At 42.9% G+C, this 20,343-nt stretch overlaps 1 protein-coding gene and 1 long non-coding RNA gene across 2 annotated transcripts in view; one reads left to right on the top strand and one right to left on the bottom strand.

Moving 5' to 3' along the window:
- RIMKLB (ribosomal modification protein rimK like family member B) overlaps window positions 1-20,343 on the bottom strand; it is a 132,699-nt gene that overhangs the window by 106,891 nt on the left and 5,465 nt on the right. The window lies entirely within an intron of this gene.
- Window positions 581-20,343, top strand: part of LOC113612861 (uncharacterized) — a 23,796-nt gene continuing 4,033 nt past the window's right edge. The window contains exons 1-2 of the long non-coding RNA XR_003429996.1: window positions 581-594; window positions 1,305-1,307. This is a non-coding gene — a long non-coding RNA (uncharacterized LOC113612861). The remainder of the gene's footprint in view (window positions 595-1,304; window positions 1,308-20,343) is intronic.

Genomic DNA, 20,343 nt, shown 5'->3' with positions numbered 1-20,343 from the left:
CTTCTAGTAGCAAAGCATGTAATTCTAACATAGTCTGACATTGTAATAACATTGCTATGAAACCCTCGATGCTTAGTCTAACACTGTAATAACTTTGCTATGAAACCCTCTTGATGTTTAGTAAACTTTTCCCACAGCAAATTTGATTCTGGCTCATTTCAATCAACTGAATAAATGATAAATAATTTTGGAAGTTTTGGAGATAAAAATGCCAAATTCAAGTAAATCCAAAAGTGATTTTTAAAAGGTTAAATTACAAAATTCGGATGATGGAATAGAATTCAGAGTCCAGGAATAAGCCCACACATCTATGTTCAACTGATTTCTGACAAGGGTGCCAGGACCATGCAGCGGGTGAAAGAACAGTCTTTTCAACAAAAGATGCTGAGACAACTGGATATCTATGCGCAAAAGAATGAATGTGGACCTCTACCACAATATACACAAAAATTAACTTAAAGTTTATCAAATACCTAAATCTAAGAATGTCCCTAATTAGTACATGCTTAAGTCTGCTCTTTGGAACTCAGGGAAGGCCTAAGATACTAAAGCCTTTTTCTACAAACAAGAAAGAGGGGACACAGTGGGGCTTTTGTACCGGGAAGGGTCGTTTTCAATCCCCCCTTTTCTTTGATAGGACTCAATCCTGAGGGGAATGAAGTGGGACAAGAAAGGGGATAAATTTTGGATAGAGAGGTTAATCATAAACTCAGCAGGGGAACTCTTGTTTTAGGAGGATTCGATTTCAGACTCACAGAATGGGGAAAAAAATATTTACAAATATTATCTGTATATACTCTGCATATTCAGTATCCAGAATACATAAAGGACTCCTAAAACAACCTAATTTAAAAACGGCTGAAAGACTTGAGTACATTTCTCCCAGGAAGATTTACAGACTGCTAGTCAGCATATGAAGAGATTCGCAACATCCTTAGTCATTAGGGAAATGCAAATCAAAACCACAGTGAGATCCACTTATACCTACTAGGATAGCTATAAACAAAAAACCAATAATAACAATTGTTGGTGAGAATGTGGAGAAATCAGAACTGTCATATGAGAAAGTGGAGAAATGAGAACCATATATTGGCTGGTGGAAATGTAAAATTGTGCAACCACTATGAAAAACAGTTTGGTGGTTCCTCAAAAATTAACATATAGGGCTTCCCTGGTGGCGCAGTGGTTGAGAGTCCGCCTGCCAATGCAGGGGATGTGGGTTCGTGCCCCAGTTTGGGAAGATCCCACATGCCGCGGAGCGGCTGGGCCCGTGAGCCATGGCCGCTGAGCCTGCGCGTCCGGAGCCTGTGCTCCGCGGCGGGAGAGGCCACAACAGTGAGAGGCCCGCATACCGCAAAAAAAAAAAAAAAAAAAAAAAAAAATTAACATATAATTACTGTATGACACAGCAATTCCACTCCTTGGCGTATATCTGAGAATTGACAACACATGTTCAAACAGAAACTTGTACAGCATCTAGCAGCATTATTTGTGGTGGCCCAAAAGTGGAAATTCCCAAACATCCATCGACTGATACATGGATAAACAAATGTGGTACATCTGTACCATGGTATTTTACTTGGTTATAAATAGATGAAGTAATGACACTTCCTACAAAATGGATGAACTTTGAAAACATTGTGCTAAGAAGTCAGACACAAAACACCAGCTATTGTATGATTCCATTTATGTGAAATGTCCAAAATGGATAAATCCAGAGTTCTGATTCCATGCAACAGTGGGCAAGGTATTTAACCTTTCTAAAGTTTTAATTTTCCATCTGTAAAATGGGTATGATATGTTAACTTTTCATATATTTTTTTAATTAATTTTTGTTGGCGTATGGTTGATTTACAATGTCGTGTTAGTTTGTGCTGTACAGCAAAGTGAATCAGTTATACATATACATAGATCTACTCTTTTTTAGATTCTTTTCCCATATAGGTCCTTACAGAGCACTGAGTAAAGTTCCCTGTGTCGTACAGTAGGTTCTTTATTTCTGGTCTCAAGTTGAAGGATTACACAAAGCTGGTGCTATCCTCGTGAATAGCATTGCCACCCTCTAGAAGACAGCAACCTAGAAATCACCGCTGACATTCCCTCTGACCCTATATCTGGTCCTGTAGACTTGTGGGCTAAATCTCTTGAATTTATTTACTTTTCTCTATTTACTATCACCTGGTGGGCAGGGGTGGGGGTGGCACGGTGGAGGGCAAGGAGCAACCCCTGACAGTCAAAAACTGGCCTGATACTCGTAACCAGGCCATATCATTTCCCTGTTGGACATAAGTCTCGTAGAATACCAACCTCAGACAAGATGACTCTAAGACCATGATAAAATGAGAGCAAGCAAAGCCACTTCACAATTTGTCTGAGACACCCGCAAAACACCCAACACCCCCTCTCTTGGGTAAAAAGAATGTCTGCTACTTCTTTACCAATTACAGCCTTATCCTTGTTCCAGTCAGCCTTCCCCAAAGATTTATCAACAACCATAGAATCGACCCTACTCCCTCACAATGTCCAATCTAACCAATCAAACGCAAATCTCCCTTTTCTTACGCCCTCCCCCAAATGACCAAACCAAACCCCAAATTCTATAATTGAATGTATAGCTATGGAGAGTCCCAGTAAGAGAAACGCCCTCATGCTGAGACATTTCATGGCTCATGGTTCCCAATGAGGTGCATTCTCCCTCACAGAGAGTCATAAATCTCACTTCTTCAACTGCAGGCATTTTCTTCATGGTCTTTAGCTGGAGCCATTGACACCTTAGTTGGAGCTATCAACATTGCTTGCTTACTCTATTGCCAAGAGTTATGGTATTCAGTAATTCTTAACATATTTTACTGACAGTTATTCTGTGGTGGTGATGATGATGGTTGTTTTTTTAAGAAAATTTCATGAGAAATAAATGCTGAATCTGTTAATGGGAATTGGAGGACTTTGGTCACAGAATGTTATTTATAGCATGTCAGAATTTAAGTACATGTTCAATTTATTAAAGATACAAATTTCAATACCTAATTTTAAGGCTTCAAAATTGTGTAATATGATTTCCAAATCTAATTTTCTATTAAGGGACTTCCCTGGTAGCACAGTGGTTAAGTATCTGCTTGCCAATGCAGGAGACATGGGTTTGAGCCCTGGTCCGGGAAGATCCCACATGCTAAGGAGCAACTAAGCCCGTGAGCCACAACTACTGAGCCTGTGCTCTAGAGCCCGCGAGGCACAACTACTGAGCCCGCGTGCCACAACTACCGAAGCCCACGCACCTAGAGCCCGTGCTCCACAAGAGAAGCCACTGCAATGAGAAGCCCGCGCACCACAACAAAGAGGAGCCTCCGCTCGCCACAACTGGAGAAAGCCGGCACGCAGCAACGAAGACCCAGTGCAGCCAAAAAATAAATAAACAACATATAAATAAATAAATAAATAACTTTAAAAAAATTTTCATACATATTGGGACTTCCCTGGTGGTGCAGTGGTTAAGAATCCACCTGCCAATGCAGGGGACATTGGCCCTAGTTCGAGCCCTAGTCTAGGAAGATCCCACATGCCACAGAGCAACTAAGCCCATGCACCACAACTACTGAGCCTGCGCTCTAGAGCCCTCAAGCCACAACTACTGAGCCCGCAAGCCACAACTACTGAAGCCCGCAAGCCACAACTACTGAAGCCTGCGCTCTAGAGCCCGCATGCCACAACTACTGAAGCCTGTGAGCCTAGAGCCCGTGCTTCACAACAAGAGAACCCACCGCAATGAGAAGCCTACATACCTCAATGAAGAGTACCTCCTGCTCGCCACGATTAGATAAAAGCCCTCAAGCAGCAATGAAGACCCATAGCAGCCAAAACTAAATTAATTAATTTAAAAAAAAGTTCATACATATTAAAAAAAAAGAATCCGCCTGCCAATGAAGGGGATACGGGTTCGAGCCGGGTTCGAGCCCTGGTCCGGGAAGATCCCACATGCCGCGGAGCAACTAAGCCCATGTGCCACAACTACTGAGCCTGTGCTGTAGAGCCCACGAGCCACAACTACCAAAGCCCGCACACATAGAGCCCGTGCTCCACAACCAGAGAAGCCACCGCAACGAGAAGCCCACACACCACAACGAAGAGTAGCCCCGGCTCGCCGCAACTAGAGAAAGCCCGCATGCAGCAACGAAGACCCAATGTAGTCAAAAATTAATTAACTAATTTTTTAAATAATAATTTTGTATTAAATACGAGGAATAACTTTCACTGGTTTTTAATATTAGAGCAACTCAAAACATATATTAAACCCTTTAAAACAATTTTTTTAAATTAAAAAACAATTTTATTTATTTATTTACTTACAATAAGTTAAGTTGGGTCTTCTATTGCTCTCTGTGGGCTTTAGCTGCGGCAAGTACGGGCAATTCTTCCTTGCAGTGTATGGGCTTCTCATTGCGGTGGTTTCTCTTGCTGTGGAGCATGGGCTCCAGACACGCAGCCTTCAGTAGCACACGGGCTCAGTAGTTGTGGCTCGGCGGTTCTAGAGCATAGGCTCAGTAGTTGTGGCGCACGGGCTTAGTTGCTCCGCGGCATGTGCGATCTTCCTGGACCAGGGCTCAGAACCCGTGTCCCATGCATTGGCAAGCGGATTCTTAACCACTGTGCCACCAGGGAAGTCTCACTACCTTGTTTCTCAGATTTCCAAGTAGCGCACCCTACTCTGTTCTGACAATTTGTCTGGGGCAACTCCAGCTTGGCTCTCCTCCTCCAGCTCATTACCTGCCACGTCCTGGACGACACCGCAGAGTGAGATGCATCACGGCCGCGAAGAGGCCAGGGACAGCACTTCAGAGCAGACAAAGAGTGCCGCCATGTTGGAGTCGGGCGGAACCGACCTCGCTGGCTTCCCATCTCCCTTTTAAAACAATTCTATTGGGCTTCCCTGGTGGCGCAGTGGTTGAGAGTCCGCCTGCCGACGCAGGGGACGCGCGTGCGTGCCCCGGCCTGGGAGGATCCCACATGCCGCAGAGCGGCTGGGCCCGTGAGCCGTGGCCGCTGGCCCTGCGCGTCCGGAGCCTGTGCTCCGCAACGGGGGAGGCCGCAACGGTGAGAGGCTTGCGTAACGCAAAAAAAAAAAAAAAAAAAAAAAATTGTATTCACAAATATGATCACACTACTTTACATTAACATAGCTGCTTTTTAACCACCTTAAATGCTTGACACGGCAGACTGGAAAACAAAGCTAACAAATTAAACCTATAAAAGGGCAAAATAAATGTTAAATATTCCAAACATCTTAATATGGTTTACGGACTTAAATTCTCTTAAACCTTTCAGCCTGAAATGCCAATATCTAATGCAGAATTCTTTGCATTACATTTGAATGCATATTATCTTGAACTAAAATCAAAGGTATTATGTAACTGGCTTTGAGACAAGAAGGAAGGGGGCAGGGCACAACGATTAAGGGAATGCCACAACCATTTAAGAACATAAACTGGTTAGAACCGACTAGGTCCAAGATGGCACAAGATTCTACTTCCAGTAGACCTGGGCCTCATTATACGCTCATTAGCATCTAAATGACACACCCGCAGGGGCCATGACACAATTTCCCAAAAAGGCCATAAAGTGGGTGGTGGCCCAATTCCTGGAAATCCCCAGCCCTTCCGCAAGATACTTAGAAGATTCCTCCCACTCACTAGCCTATGAAATTATCCAGACCATAAAAACTAAACACTCCATATTTTGTGGCCGCCTCTCATCTTCTAAGAAGGCCCACACTCTATGGTGTGTGTATCTAAGTAAACTTGCTTTCACTTTACTCTGGCTTGCTCTGAATTCTTTCCTGTGCAAAGCCAAGGAACCTCACTTGGTGGCCTGTCCCAGGGACTCACTCAAGGTTACATATATAAGGATATTCATTCCAACACTGTAGTAGGAAGAAACTAAAAGTAACTGAAAGTCCATAGTAGAATGGTAAATATATTATACAACCGCCATTCTTAGTAAAAGTGTGCAACAATTTAAAAAGAATGATGGGGACTTCCCTGGGGATGCAGTGGTTAAGAATCTGCCTGCCAATGCAGGGGACACGGGTTCGATCCCTGGTCCGGGAAGATCCCACATTCCACAAAGCAGCTAGGCCTGTGTGCCACAACTACTGAGCCTGCGCTCTAGAGCCCGCGAGCCACAGCTACTGAAGCCCACGCACCTAGAGCCTGTGCTCCGCAACAAGAGAAGCCACCGCAATGAGAACCCCGCGCACCGCAACGAAGAGTAACCCCTGCTCACTGCAACTACAGAAAGTCGCGCACAGCAACAAAGACCCAACACAGCCATAAATAAATAAATAAATAAATTTATTTTTTTAAAAAGTCTACAAACAATAAATGCTGGAGAGGGTGTGGAGGAAAGGGAAACCTCCTACACTGTTGATGGGAATGTAAATTAGTATAGTCACTATGGAAAACAGTATGGAGGTTTCTTAGGAAAGTAAAAATAGAGCTACCATATGATCCTGCAATCCCACACCTGGGCATATACCCGGAGAAAACCATAATTCGAAAAGATACGTGCACTCCAATGTTCTTTGCACCACTATTTACAATAGCCAAGACGTGGAAGCAACCTGAATGTCCATCAACAGTAGAATGGATAAAAAAGATGTGATATATATATATAAAAGAATGAAATAATGCCATTTGCAGCAACATGGATGGACCTAGAGATTATCATACTAAGTAAGAGAGACAGAGAAAGACAAATATATGATATCGCTCATGTGGAATCCAGTTTTAAAAAATAATACAAATGAACTTATTTACAAAACAAAAACAGACACGTAGATTTCGGGAAAAAAATAAATAAATAAAGCCTATGCTTACCAAAGGGGAAACATGGAGGGGAGGGATTAGAAGTTTGGGATTAACATACACACACAACTATATATAAAATAAGTAACCAACAAGGACATACTGTATAGCAGCGGTCCCCAACCTTTTTGCACCAGGGACCGGTTTTGTGGAACACAATTTTTCCAAGGATGGGGGCGGGGGGTGGGGAATGGTTCAGGCAGTAATGGGGAGCAATGGGGAGTGGTAAATGAAGCTTTGCTGGCTCACCTGCCACTCACCTCCTGCTGTGCAACCTGGTTCCTAACAGGCCACAGCCAGGGGGTTGGGGACTCCTGCTGTACAGCACGGGGAACTCTACTCAATACTCTGTAATAACCTAGATGGGTAAAGACTCTGAAAAGAATGAATATATTTATATGTATAAATGAATCACTTTGCTGTACACCTGAAACTAACACAACATTGTAAGTCAACTATACTACAATAAAAATTTCAAAAAAAAGAAATTGTTCATTTATGAAGGTTGTGTATGAGAGAGAATTGTATGATTTGTATTGTCTTGTTTTGCCCATTATTGTCTTAGAAGGTTGTCTGAAACATAATAGGCCTTTTATATACATATTGTTTTTTAATTTTATTTATTTGTTTATTTTTTGGCTGCGTTGGGTCTTCGTTGCTGTGCGCGGCCTTTCTCTAGTTGCGGTGAACGGGGGCTACTCTTCATTGCGGTGCGTGGGCTTCTCGTTGCAGTGGCTTCTCTTGTTGGGAGCACAGGCTCTAGGTACGCGGGCTTCAGTAGTTGTGGTGCACGGGCTCAGTAGTTGTGGCTCACAGGCTCTAGAGGGCAGGCTCAGCAGTTGTGGCACATGGGCTTAGTTGCTCCGCGGCATGTGGGATCTTCCCAGACCAGGGCTCAAACCCGTGTCGCCTGCATTGGCAGGTGGATTCTTAACCACTGCGCCACCAGGAGAGCCTACATCTTGTTTTGATTGGCTGAGCATCTTAAACTGGGCTACAGGTCAAGCTCCTCAACAGATCTTTAATTCTAATGAGATTGCTTGCAACCAGGCCATACCTCCTCTTGCCTGGGAGGCCAGAAATAGTAAATATCTGCTGGTCTGTGGAGTGCAGGGTACCTCTATCTGTTCTGTGGACGATCAGGTCTGTTGACATATGCCAAGTATCATAGCAGGCCAGGGGATCACACAGTCCATTAGTCAAGGACAAATTTGTCTGGTCTTACTGAGTGGAGGGGTGGTATGATATCCATCAAAATTGAGGATTACCATAACCCATCACTCCTGGTACATGTGAAGATAGATTAAGGACAACCTAGGTTTGTCCTAGTTTGATAAACTAGGTTATAACTGGAGTCTAAGCTACCCTACAGTTTATAAACTTTTCAAGGGTCTAAAAACTATTTGAGACCTAAAAGCAAAGAAATACCTCTAAAATACCCAGCTCCCCATTGCCAAATTCCTGCAAAAACAAAGTAAACATTTGAATGGCAAAAAAACATACCATGAAAAAAAAAAAAACACATACCATGCCAATTAGCCAATTGTTCCCCAACTCATGTATAAATTTAATGTCATACATAAATATAGGCAATTCATATGTAGTAGGGTCCCCTGTATTGTATACATTAAAAAAAATTTTTTTTTCTGTATACTATGACACCTTAAAAATACCTTTCTGGCTGGGGAGAGGCTGTCCTTTCTGGGGTGAGCCAATTCTTAGACATAGCAAAGATAGGCAAGCTAACCAATCCAGAGCCATGACTCCTCTGTTTGGCTCATATACCCCAAGAGGCAATATTCCTCTCCCTTAATCATCCCAGGGCCGGGTACCAGGCAACTAGGGACCATCCCTATAGGGTAGAACCCAGTGAAATTACTCAAACTAGCCAGTCCTAACTTGCTTACCCTGCACTGCCTTGCCTTTCCTCCCAGAAAGGCCAATAATATCTCTGGCCTAAACCTGCTCCCTCCTGTCTTGTGTCTCCTGACCGCTCTGTTCTTCTCTGTGGCCCTGGGTGGCATACTGTGCCTCCTATCTCTAAGATCTGCAAGTATAATAAACTTTAGTCTGTATTCTCATGGCTGCACTTGACTGATCATCTCATAAAGGAATGTAAAACAGAAGAAAAAGAATGTTAAACATCTCACCCTACCCAAGGAAGTACCTCCTCAGGTCTATAGGTCTTAAGATAGCACTCAGCCATCTCCTTGACACATCCCTCGTGATTTTATCTTATACACACCTCTTCCCCCAAGGCCATGAATGGGTCTAGTTGGTGAATGTAAGAATGCCTTTACCCTTCACCCAAGTCATACATAATACACTGGGTATTCCCTTCAACCCTTGATAGTGTTTCTAGTTTTCTGAAAGATAAAATGGTGAAACTGGTACAAGGACACTCTGACCCTCCTTTGTCTCCAAGTAAAAGGTACCCTCCCTGTGCCAGGAGGATATAAAGCATCCTTATCACCAGAGACAAGGAATTTAGGGCCAAGAAGGCTATGTAAACAAACCTTGTTACTTCTTCACCTATTTACTAAACCAAGCCCAAAACCCCTGATCTTGTCAATTCCTCACAAATTTATTGTTTCTTTGCCTAAACAGTATTGAAGCTTCCTGCTTTGGTTACTTCTTTGAGTCTCAGATTTCTATGGGGCTCCAGTACACACAAAATTAAAATTGTTTTTCTCCTGTTACTCTGTCTTGTGGCAGGTGTAATTTATTACACCAGCCAAAGAATCCAGAAGGGAAGGAAACATTTTTCCACCCCTAAATGGTTTTAGTATTTCCCTAGAAGACTGAATTGCTATGATATGCAATACCTTTTTTTTTTTTTAATTTATTTTTGGCTGTGTTGGGTCTTCGTTGCTGTGCGTGGGCTTTCTCTAGTTGCGGCGAGCGGGGGCTACTCTTCCGTTGTGGTGCGCGGGCTTCTCATTGCGGTGGCTTCTCTTGTTGCGGAGCGTGGGCTCTAGGCACGTGGGCTTCAGTAGTTGTGGCACTCAGGCTCAGTAGTTGTGGCTCGTGGGCTCTAGAGCACAGGCTTAGTAGTTGTGGAGCACGGGCTTAGTTGTTCCGCGGCATGTGGGACCTTCCCAGACCAGGGCTCGAACCTGTGTCCCCTGCATTGGCAGGAGGATTCTTTTTTGAATTTTATTTTATTTATTTTTTTATACAGCAGGTTCCTATTAGTTATCTATTTTATACATATTAGTGTATATATGTCAATGACAGGCAGATTTTTAACCACTCTGCCACTAGGGAAGCCCTGTAATACTTTTTATTTTGTTTGTGCATGATTTTCAAGGCTGGTATAAAGGAAGCTGACAACCAAGAATCTGTATTTCAACATGGCTTTATTATTTTTTATGCATCATATAGAGGGTAACTTGTTTCTTTGTGGGAAAACATTGCCTTGAGGTAATATATAAAACTTTACTGAAGGTTAAGAATTTATTACCTTGTGGTATAAGGACATTTGTAGGAAACATATGACCCTCCATGGAAATTTGATTTGGGATACAGCTGGGAAATTGTACAAACATTTCCATATTCAGGGATTTGGGGATTCAGGAAGATATGGAGTAATTTTCCTTATTATTTTAAGACTCTGGGAACTCCCTGGAGGTCCAGTGGTTAGGACTACGTGCTTCACCTGCAGGGGGCACAGGTTCGATCCTTTGTTGGGGAACTAAGATCCTGCAGGCCACACCGCAGGGCCCAAAAAAAGACTCTGGATTATCTTACCTCCACTGCTTACCTGGCTATATAATCTCTCATTCAATTCAGCTCTTTTGATATCATCAGTCTAGAAAGCACTGTTTGAGTCCTCTCACTGATGACTAGTCAGAACCTGGGAGAATATCTCTGCCATTTGTCTGTCAGAGAATGTGATCGACCCACCAACATTGCCTTCACAGAAATCCCATAGAATAATTCCCTCCTCTACCAAGAGTATATTGTAGTACAGCAACTATGGTTTTATCCTAGCAACTTGCTCATACTACTATGCACTATAACAAGGCCAGGAAGAGCTGCAGACGACCAACCAGTTTCTAAGATCCTTCATAAGTTTTTGCATAAAGTGAAAGCATCAGTTACCAAGAGAAAATACAAGCTAGAGATATTGATTGGTTTGCTTCTTCGTGTGTCTCTCTCACATCTCCAGTCCAAACTGGAAGTATGCCCCTTTTCTTTCTTTTTTTTTTTTCTTTTTCTTTTAAGCTACTGAAGGTGATAGAGTTAATAACACCTTTAGATTCTCATCTTTAACAACTCTTCTCTATTCAGATACACCCTTCCTGGATCTTCTAGCTCAGAAACCAGCATCCAGCACCAATAAAAATGAAGAAAAATATACACAAAAGAGCAGATGCTTGGAGGAAGTACTTCTGAATCCTTTGCCATCTCCAATACTTGGTGCTATGGGAAGGGCATGTGACCTAAAGACAGGTCCTGGGTACTTGCACTCCAGAACTAGGTACAAAAAGTTGTCCCCGGGCTTCCTTGGTGGTGCAGTGGTTGAGAGTCTGCCTGCCGATGCAGGGGACGCAGGTTCGTGCCCCGGTCCGGGAAGATCCCACATGCCGCAGAGCGGCTGGGCCCGTGAGCCATGGCCGCTGAGCCTGCGCGTCCGGAGCCTGTGCTCTGCAACGGGAGAGGCCGCAGCAGTGAGAGGCCCGCGTACCACCAAAAAAAAAAAAGAAAAATAGTTGTCCCCAGTTTCCTTTCCATACAGGTGTCCAAGTTGAGAGGTGGTTTCTGCTTTATTCCTGGCTCTGTAAACCACAGCTCACTAATAAATGCTGGTCCACAAACACACCCATGAATATAACCAACGCCTACAAAATCTGGGAAGAGCAGAGTGTATTTCCTGTTGATTTCATAAAAACAGTCAGAATCCTGGCAGGAACTGAGTGCACACTTTCACTACAAGTGAGAATAGAGTTTAAGGGAGCCAAAAAGAGATAGTGAAGTGTCCTGGGGCTAGTAACAGCACGGGAGCTGTCCCATCTCGTGGCTGAGAGCCAGAAAAGGTATATTACCAGGATCTGGAAGAATTAGCTGTAGGGAGAGAACCAGCTAAGAAAGAACTGGCTACCAGAAAACTACTAGAGTTAATGAATTCAGTAAAGTAGCAGGATACAAAATGCATGCACAGAAATCTCTAGCATACCTATACACTAATGATGAAAAATCTGAAAGTGAAATTAAGAAAACACTCCCATTTACCATTGCAACAAAAAGAATAAAATATCTAGGAATAAACCTACCTAAGGAAACAAAAGACCTGTATGCAGAAAATTATAAGACACTGATGAAAGAAATTAAAGATGATACAAATAGATGGAGAGATATACCATGTTCTTGGGTTGGAAGAATCAACATTGTGAAAATGACTCTACTACCCAAAGCAATCTACAGATTCAATGCAATCCCTATCAAACTACCACTGGCATTTTTCACAGAACTAGAACAAAAAATTTCACAATTTGTATGGAAACACAAAAGACCCCGAATAGCCAAAGCAATGTTGAGAAAGAAAAACGGACCTGGAGGAATCAGGCTTTCTGACTTCAGACTATATTACAAAGTTACAGTAATCAACAGAGTATGGTACTGGCACAAAAACAGAAATATAGATCAATGGAACAGGATAGAAAGCCCAGAGATAAATCCAGGCACATATGGTCACCTTATCTTTGATAAAGGAGGCAAGAATATACAGTGGAGAAAAGACATCCTCTTCAATAAGTGGTGCTGGGAAAACTGGACAGGTACATGTAAAAGAATGAAATTAGAACAGTCCCTAACACCATACACAAAAATAAACTCAAAATGGATTAAAGACCTAAATGTAAGGCCAGACACTATCAAACTCTTAGAGGAAAACATAGGCAGAACACTCTATGACATAAATCACAGCAAGATCCTTTTTGACCCACCTCCTAGAGAAATGGAAATAAAAACAAAAATAAACAAATGGGACCTAACGAAACTTAAAAGCTTTTGCACAGCAAAGGAAACCATAAACAAGACAAAAAGGCAACCCTCAAAATGGGAGAAAATATTTGCAAATGAAGCAACTGACAAAGGATTAATCTCCAAAATTTACAAGCAGCTCAATATCAGAAAAACAACAACCCAATCCAAAAATGGGCAGAAGACCTAAATAGACACTTCTCCAAAGAAGATATACAGATTGCCAACAAACACATGAAAGAATGCTCAACATCATTAATCATTAGAGAAATGCAAATCAAAACTACAATGAGATATCATCTCACACCAGTCAGAATGGCCATCATCAAAAAATCTACAAACAATAAATGCTGGAGAGGGTGTGGAGAAAAGGGAACCCTCCTGCACTGTTGGTGGGAATGTAAATTGATACAGTCACTATGGAGAACAGTATGGAGGGTCCTTAAAAAACTAAAAATAGGGCTTCCCTGGTGGCGCAGTGGTTGAGAGTCCGCCTGCCGATGCAGGGGACACGGGTTCGTGCCCCGGACCGGGAAGATCCCACATGCCGCGGAGCGGCTGGGCCCGTGAGCCGTGGCCGCTGAGCCTGTGCTCCGCAACGGGAGAGGCCACAACAGTGAGAGGCCCACGTACCGCAAAAAAAAAAAAAAAAAAAACTAAAAATAGAACTACCATAGGACCCAGCAATCCCACTACTGGCCATATACCCTGAGAAAACCGTAATTCAAACAGAGTCATGTACCACAATGCTCATTGCAGCTCTATTTACAATAGCCAGGACATGGAAGCAACCTAAGTGTCCATCAACAGATGAGTGGATAAAGAAGATGTGGCACATATATACAGTGGAATATTATTCAGCCATAAAAAGAAATGAAACTGAGTTATTTGTGGTGAGGTGGATGGACCTAGAGTCTGTCATACAGAGTGAAGTAAGTCAGAAAGAGAAAGACAAATACCGTATGCTAACACATATATATGGAATCTAAGAAAAAAATGGTCATGAAGAACCTAGGGGCAAGATGGGAATAAAGACACTGACCTACTAGAGAATGGACTTGAGGATATGGGGAGGGGGAAGGGTAAGCTGTGACAAAGTGAGAGAGTGGCATGGACATATATACACTACCAAATGTAAAATAGATAGCTAGTGGGAAGCAGCCGCATAGCACAGGGAGATCAACTTGGTGCTTTGTGACCACCTAGAGGGGTGGGATAGGGAGGGTGGGAGGGAGGGAGACACAAGAGGGAAGAGATATGGGAATATATGTATATGTATAACTGATTCACTTTTTTATAAAGCAGAAACTAACACACCATTGTAAAGCAATTATACTCCAATAGAGATGTTAAAAAATAAAAAAATAAATTAAAAAAAAAGAAAGAACTGGAAAGAACTTGTCTTAAGTCAGGCCACCAGGGAAATAGGCACAAAGCCTAGCTAGCTTAATGCATAACAAGCTGTTCTAATCTTTGGACCATGAAACCTACACAGTACAAATAACCACCTCTGAGTGTTAATCAAATAAATTCTGCCCCTAGGGTTTTAAAGCTGTCATGGTCCATGAAATCTGGTTTCTTTTTCCTTCTAATTTTATATCCCATGGGGGCTTCATGTACCCTTTACCATAGATGAGATCTGAATCCAAAATTAAGCTAAGAGGGATAAAGTATATCAAAATCAGTGAGCGGTTCACGCAAAGATGAGATTTCATAAGTATTTACTACAAAATAAAAATGGCCAATAACTTACATAGGAATGAAACGGGCTCAGAATTCCATCTTGTGTCCCAGGATGAATCAGCTGTCCCCTAATTTTTTTTGTTGTTGTTATCTATTTTTTATAGTACTGTGTGTATGTTAATCCCAAACTCCTAATTTATCCCTCCCCACCCTTTGCACTTTGGTAACCATATGTTTGTTTTCTATGTCTGTGGGTCAGCTGTCAAGTTACCGCGAATTTTAATTTATTCAAGTACTGCGAATCTTTCTTTGGCATACCTGGTGCTCTTTTTTTTTAATTAATTAATTTATTAATTTATTTATGGCTGCATTAGGCCTTCATTGTTGCGCGTGGGCTTTCTCTAGTTGTGGCGAGCAGGGGCTACTCTTCGTTGTGGTGCGCCAGCTTCTCATTGTGGTGGCTTCTCCTGTTGTGGAGCACGGGCTCTAGGCACACAGGCTTCAGTAGTTGTGGCATGCAGGCTTCAGTAGTTGTGGCACACGGACTCAGTAGTTGTGGCTCGTGGGCTCTAGAGCTCAGGATCAGTAGTTGTGGTGCACGAGCTTAGTTGCTCTGCAGCATGTGGGACCTTCCCGGACCAGGCCTTGAACCAGTGTCCCCTGCATTGGCAGGTGGATTCTTAACCACTGCGCCACCAGGGAAGTCCCCACGCTGCTCTTGACATTGACAATTATCAGTTATAAAATAGTTATTCCAGATAGTCTAGCCTATTCTTATATGAAAGTCTGTACTTTATCTCTGATCCTTTAAGAACCTCTTAGGGACTTCCCTGGTGGTTCAGTGGTTACAACCCTTGGGCTTCCACTGCAAGAGGCTCAGTCAGGTTCAATCCCTGGTTGGGGAACTGAGATCCCACACACCGCAGGGGGCAGCCAAAAAAAAAAGTAAAGAACCTCAGTTTGAGAAATACCGACTTGGCCAGTTTCAGAGGATACCTGTTCTCAGCAAGTATAGGGTCTCAGTGAAACTGTCAAGAACACTAGAAACATAGATAGCATTCTTATTATATTGTGTAAAAATCTGATACTTTTTGGTGTGCAGGTCAAAACTCATCATCCAGGTCTGTACAGATACACGTATCTGCGTTCACTCACTTTGAGTGCTGGGACAAGGAGGTAGGTGTACAGGAAGTGATTTGGGTTTGTTGGTTCTTTTGTCTCTGGCTCCTATGGAATTTGTTAGTTTTAGTAATGAGGCAATGAAGCAGGGCTGTCCAAGCCCATGGAAACTCTTCAGACTCAGAAAACTCATTTTATACTTTAAAGCAAGAAATAGATCTTTCATGAAGAAGGATCAGATGTTTAAAAATATTAGCTCAGGGGACTTCCCTGGTGGTCCAGGGGGTAAGACTCCGTGCTCCCAATGCAGGGGGCCCGGATTTGATCCCTGGTCAGGGAACTAGATCCTGCATGCATGCTACAACTAAGAAGCCTGCATGCTGCAACTGAGAGTCCACATGCCGCAATGAGGATTCCGAGTGCCACAACTAAGACCCCTGCAGCCAAAATAAATAAATAATTTTTAAAATAAAAATATTAGCTCAGAAAACAAGTCTGCACTAGGGTGCTGATTCCAAGTATAATGAAAAAGACATGTACAAACTAGCAGAACAAGAACCCACAGCATGTTTCCTCCAAGGGATGTTTTTAAGTTGTAAAATCTGAAGGGAAATAGATCTGATCCGTAAAGAAAATTATAAGAAATGCTCTTTTTGTCACAAGACGGCTTCCTCTTTGGTGAGCAGTATAGTGGCATGACAAGGAGCTTAAACTCTGGAGGAAGAGTGGGTTTAGACTTAGTAGCTATGTGACTTTTCTCAAGTCATTTGAACCTATGTGCCTCAGTTTTCCCATTTATAAAGTGGGGATAATGATAGTAGTTACTTAGTGGGGGCAGTCGTTAAGATTAAATGAGTTCACATGTATAAACCACTTACAACTGTATATATAGGTATGTATTTATGCATATATATATATAAATGTATATATATGTTATTTCTCCCCATTCTACCTAGTACTTATAAAATTTGATTGCCCTGTTTGTCTACAAGGCTGCCTTGACTAACTATACTGAACCTTGTAGGTTTCCCAAGCACCTATGGTATATTTGGAAGAAAAACCACTTAATCTATAACTTTGGAGCTCAAGGGGGGAAAAGTCAGGATTAGAAACATAGTTGTGAAATAATTAATAATAATAATTATCATTTATTGAGTGTTTATCAATATTCCAGGCTGTTCTAGGGACTTCCCTGGTGGTGCAGTCGTTAAGAATCCGCCTGCCAATGCAGGGGACACAGGTTCGAGCCCTGGTCCGGGAAGATCCCACATGCTGTGGAGCAACTAAGTCCATGCACAACAACTACTGAGCCTGCGCTCTAGAGCCCAGGAGCCACAACTACTGAAGCCTGCGTGCCTAGAGCCCATGCTCTGCAACAAAGAGAAGCCACCGCCGTGAGAAGCCCGTGCACCTCAACAAAGAGTAGCCCCCGCTCACTGTAACTAGGGAAAGCCCATGCGCAGCAATGAAGACCCAACTCAGCCATAAATAAATAAATAAATAAATAAATAAATAAATAAATAAAATATTAAATCACTTCAAAAAAATTCCAGGCTGTTCTAAATGCTTTACATGTATTATATTGTATGACTCTTGTAACAACCGTATGGTGTAGGTACTTTATTATACCTTTTTTTTTTTTTTTTTTCAGTAAGCGGGCCTCTCCCTGTTGTGGCCTCTCCCGTTGCGGGGCACAGGCTCCCGACGCGCAGGCTCAGCGGCCATGGCTCACGGGCCCAACCGCTCCGCGGCATGTGGGATCTTCCCGGACCAGGGCACGAACCTGTGTCCCCTGCATCGGCAGGCAGACTCTCAACCACTGCGCCACCAGGGAAGCCCTATTATGCCATTTTATAGAGGAGAGAACTGAAGCACAAACAGGTGAAGTAATTTGCCCCATGTCACGCAGCAGAAGTAACAGAGCTAGAATTTGAGCAGTTTGGAGGTTCTAGGCTCTAGACTGTCCTCTTAACTACCAGACATCATATTATCATATTTATATATTATAGGTTGCACTGATATTTAGCCAGTACAACAGAGTAGAGCCAGACCGGCTGTCTGATTGGTTGACGCCCTCTTCTGACTTAGTTGGTGCTAGGATGATTCCATTGTTAACATATTATATCACGCCTGATTACAGGTGTAGTTGAAGCCACGGAAATGAATGAGATGTCCTGGGAAGTGTTTAGGTAACAGGGAAGGGCCAAATCGGACTACAAGTTGGATCTGTTTCTTTCACTTTAACCTTTGCTCTCCGCTGCTTTTGTTCACTGTCTCTACATAATGGCTTGCCTAGGGGAATACTGCCCCTCTGCCTGAATGTTAAACCAACGTGCTTTTGTTCAGGGAAACATCCAGACCTGTTCCACCTGTGGATGGCTGCAAGGAAGAAGAAATTAACACATCCCCTCCCGGAGGCTGGCCATTCCAGGAGATATCTGCAAAAATTATGGCCTTTTTACTTTACTTCCTCATCTCCTCCCCCTCTCTGTGCTATAAAAGAAACGGGCATCCAAACCCCATAAGATGGTTTTTCAGAGACACCAGTCTGCCAGCTTTCCGAATAAACACCTTCTATTCATTGGCCTGTCGTGGGGCGAGCAGAGCGAGCTTGGACTCAGTAATATTTATACGATATGAGAAAACTAGTATTTGAGCTCCATGAAAGATAGGGTCTCTTTTATTTACTGCTGTTACCAGATTGGTTTTACTCAATCTATCGAATGAATGAATGAATGAATGAGAGGTGATAATCTTATAAAACACCAATATTTCAGTGGTGGACAAAGAAACGCCTAAGAAGAAAACTGAGAAGGAAATCAGGAGACAACAGGTCTTGGGTATCAAAGAGTTCTGAGAAGAATGTGATCAAACACAAGAAGACAAATAGACAAAAGAAGTCAAAATTGAAGACAGCCCATTGGTGTCCTTAGCAAAGGCTTACAAAGCAATTGAGGAGCAGAAGATAAAGAAATAGAATAATGATGGACTTCCCTGGTGGCGCAGTGGTTGAGAGTCCGCCTGCCAATGCAGGGGACGCCGGTTCGTGCCCCGGTCCGGGAAGATCCCACATGCCGCGGAGCGGCTGGGCCCATGAGCCATGGCCGCTGAGCCTGCGAGTCCGGAGCCTGTGCTCCGCAACGGGAGAGGCCACAACAGTGAGAGGCCCGCGTACCACAAAAAAAAAAAGAAATAGAATAATGAGTCTGCACTACTATTTCAAAAAACTTGGCTGGGAAGAAATGGTTGCACAAGAGTAACACATAATTGGAGACTAGAGGGAGGGTTACCTTTTTAATCTGGCATTTAGAGTTTCACTAGTGACATTTTGAAAACACTGCTGGCTCTTTAGGAACTCCCACAAAATTATTCTAAAGTTTATCTAGGGGCTTCCCTGGTGGCGCAGTGGGTGAGAGTCCGCCTGCCAATGCAGGGGACGCGGGTTCATGCCCCGGTCCGGGAAGACCCCACATGCTGCGGAGCGGCTGGGCCCGTGAGCCATGGCCGCTGAGCCTGCGCGTCCGGAGCCTGTGCTCCGCAATGGGAGAGGCCACAACAGCGAGAGGCCCGCATACCGCAAAGAAAAAAAAAATCATAAAGTTTATCTAGTAAAAGAAACGTGAGAAAACCAAGAAAACTCTGAAAAAGAATAATGGGGGCAGGATGGGCAGCAATTGGGAGATAGGGATTGATATATACACACTACTATATATAAAATAGATAACTAATAAGGACCTACTGTACAGCACAGGGAACTCTACTCAATACTCTGTAATGATCTATATGGGAAAAGAACCTAAAAGAATGGACGTATGTATATGTATAACTGATTCATTTTGCTGTACAGCAGAAACACACCATCGTAAATCAACTATATTCCAATAAAAATTACTAAAAAAACGAGAAAAAAGAAAAGAAAAAGAATGATGGCTCATACCTCCTTGATCTCCTTTCTACTTTTCTATTCTAACTTCACTTTAAAAATAGTTAATCCATCCTGTTTCTGACCATAATATATTATTCTTCAAGCTTGATTGTTCAAATACACCCACTATACCTATTTAATCTTATCAAGGTTTCCACTTCAGTGACCTTTCTGACTTTTCCCAACCCACCAGCCCTCTTCTTTCTTCATTTTCTTTCTTATTCAGCTCAGAGATTGACTCATTTTTGCCCCTCTGCCTCTTTTTATTGCTCCCATCTGCCCAAATCCTAAAACTGGCTATCAGCATCCTCCACGCCAGCACCTTAGCAGCTCAGTTCAACGGGAAAATTCCACACAATAGGGCAGATTTCTTTTTTTTTGGCCACGCCATGTGCCTTGTGGGAGCTTAGTTCCCCAACCAGGGATTGAGCCCAGGCTACGGCAGTGAGAACACAGAGTCCTAACCACTGGACCACCAGGGAATTCCAATAGGGCAGATGAAGGACTGTAAATATATCTCCAGCATCCCAAAGGGGCCCTTATAACTAAGGATAGCGAGTCTACTCGATTCCCCTTGTCAACTCACTCTCACCACCTTGGGTGTAAGGGGGTAGAGGTGAGTGAATGTATTTATACTCTGGTAGAGGGAAAAGTCTAATCATTGTCAAAAAACAAAAATAAAACAATTTAGTAACCAGTTTGATGTCCTTTACTGAAAGGAAAACAAACCATGAACTGGGGGAATACAGTGCCTTCGGAGCAGTGGAGCCCTCT

This window comes from Aethalodelphis obliquidens, unplaced genomic scaffold, assembly GCF_003676395.1.
Source record: "Aethalodelphis obliquidens isolate GAN/ISIS:26980383/991018 unplaced genomic scaffold, ASM367639v1 scaffold83, whole genome shotgun sequence".
In the NCBI taxonomy this organism is placed as follows: domain Eukaryota; kingdom Metazoa; phylum Chordata; class Mammalia; order Artiodactyla; family Delphinidae; genus Aethalodelphis; species Aethalodelphis obliquidens.
This window is presented reverse-complemented; position numbering and strand designations above follow the sequence as displayed.